Source organism: Sardina pilchardus, chromosome 8, assembly GCF_963854185.1.
Source record: "Sardina pilchardus chromosome 8, fSarPil1.1, whole genome shotgun sequence".
In the NCBI taxonomy this organism is placed as follows: Eukaryota; Metazoa; Chordata; class Actinopteri; order Clupeiformes; family Clupeidae; genus Sardina; species Sardina pilchardus.
In genome coordinates this window covers 30,329,908-30,332,407 of record NC_085001.1, presented here as the reverse complement: position 1 = coordinate 30,332,407, position 2,500 = coordinate 30,329,908, and the positions used below count along the sequence as shown (strand labels likewise).

The following is a 2,500-nucleotide window of genomic DNA, read 5'->3' as shown; positions in this document are numbered from 1 at the left end:
GTTCGTTTTCGTTGGTGTGAAAGCATTAATCGCACTCGGGTGCGCACCAAAACAAGCGGACCGAGACCTCCAAAAAGAGGAGGTCTCGGTCCGCTTGACTCCGCACCAAAAGTAGACCTCTGGTGCGGTCCCTCTGGTGAGAACGCGAACTGTCCAAACCATAGACTGTAGGTCAAAATAGTGAGTCAAAATTGGCGCCGATTTCTACCGGAAGATAAAACATTGAGAAAAAAATCAATCAGACTAATTTTGGTTCGTTTTCTGGTGTGAAAGCGGACCTCACTGGAGTCTATATGCTACATAATAACAATTTCACTGCCTGAAGCGGACCAAATAATCGAATTAGTGGTGTGAAAGCGCCCTTAGACCAGACCAGACCAGACAGGACTAGGAGTTAGACCAGACCAGACCAGACCAGACAGGACTAGGAATTAGATCAGACCAGACCAGACCAGAGAGGACTAGGAGTTAGACCAGACCAGACCAGATCGGACCAGACCAGATCGGACAGGGAGTTAGACTAGTGGGACTAGACTAGTCTATAAGACTGGGGGTTAGCCCAGCAGGACTAGACTACATGACTGGACTAGGAGTTAGACCAGAGAGACAAGTCTATAGGACTGGGAGTTAGATGGGAGGGAACTGTCTTATTGTGTTGCGTTATTGTAAATCACCAAACAGATCATTCTGAACAGGCAACGTCAGGTGTACTGACCTATGAAAAATACCTTTTAAAAATGTTATTTCATTTCAAGAGAAAATGACGAGTATCATGGCATTCACCAGGACAGGTAGTCCAATGAGGATTGATGTTTGTCTCAGGGAACATGACTCAGCGTGATATGACCCTACTCAGTCCCAGGGCCATTGTGCTGTATCATGTCTGTTATTGTTGTGGTACTAATGCGTGAAGCGTGACTAAGTCTCTGCCATTGAGAAGCAGTACCAAGATCAGGCCCCGCCACACACAATCATATCAATCTACTTCTCTTCACACAATACCAGCCATGCAGGCTTCCATGCAGCTAGGACCCCTCCACCCCCATATGCTTGCTTTCATAGAGAAAGCCCCCCACCCTGCCGACACACACACACACACACACACACACACACACACACACACCCGAGCCTGACCCCCCACCCCACGTTCTTCATTTCCGCCCCCAGACGGGGGATGTGTTCTCTTTGTGTGACCAAAGGCACAGACACTCACTACTTTCTCTCTCTCTCTCCCTCTCTCTCTCTCTCTCTCTCTCTCTCTCTTTCTGATCATCTCACTCTCTTCTCTATTTTATTTCTGCCTTTTGTCTCTTTCTCTCCCTCCTTCCTCCCTCTCTCTCTCTGATCATCTCATTCTCTTCTCTCTTTTCTATTTTATTTATCCCTTCCTTCTCTCTTTCCCTCCCTTCCTCTCTCCCTCCCTCTCTCTCTCCCTCTCTCTGTGTTTCCTGGTGGTTGAGTGGAGGCGGTGGTGGTTAACTGGATCCTTGCTGCTGGACGTGTGTTTGACGCTGGCCAGCCTGTGCAGAGAGATTTATTGGTTGGCTCTTTTGTTTTGGAGCTGGTCTGCAGGACAGCTGGTTGTCACCGGTCTATCAGAGGTACGCATCTCTCTTACACAGCCCCGGGCGCGCGTGCGCACACACACACACACACACACACACACACACACACACACACACACACACATGCCTGAGGCGTTTGGCCAAGGCTAGCGGCAGTGATGAATCTGAGTAAATATGAGACAGCAGACAAGGAGGTTTTGTCATGCTAATGGCATTGTGCCTGCCTGATGGTGATATTGATAATACAATGTGCGCGCGCACACACATACACACACACACACACACACACACACACACACACACACACACACAAACATACACAAACACACACAAACACACACAAACACACACAAACACTCTGCCAAAAAACTGATACAGAGCTGTATTCATCGCTGGAGGACGATCACTCATGTGCTTGAGCTGTTGCTGAGTCTCTGCTCATATCACTGTGTGTGTGTGTGTGTGTGTGTGTGTGTGTGTGACTGACTCAGAGATGTCCTCTGGGACAACCCCAATGGTCACCAGTCATACCCCATAGTCACGGTCCTGCCCCAATGGCCATCAGTCTGAGCGCTGACCAGGCAGGTGATTCTACCCCCATGGTCACGGTCCTGCCCCAACGTCCACCGGTCTGTGTGCTGACATGTGTCTCTGTGTGCACGATGGCCATGAATCAAGAGCGAAATCAATCAAACATTTTTGAAAAGTTCAACACTAATGTGTTTAGTTCATTTGAATTCATTGTTTCAGATTTAATTTTAATCTCAATGTTGGTAATCATGAGCCTAATTTCATTATGTTTGTACTCGTACTGTATATGATTTTATTGACATGAAACATAATCTACGACATAATCTTCTAAACAAATATGAGTACCCTCTTAACCAATAACAAAATATGTTTTAAGCAGCTCCGACTGGTTTAATCTCCCAGTG

At 47.2% G+C, this 2,500-nt stretch overlaps 1 protein-coding gene across 1 annotated transcript in view; it reads right to left on the bottom strand.

Annotated features, from left to right (window-relative positions):
- Positions 1-2,500, bottom strand: part of lmx1bb (LIM homeobox transcription factor 1, beta b) — a 76,402-nt gene that overhangs the window by 15,285 nt on the left and 58,617 nt on the right. The gene's annotated exons all lie outside the window — the stretch shown is intronic.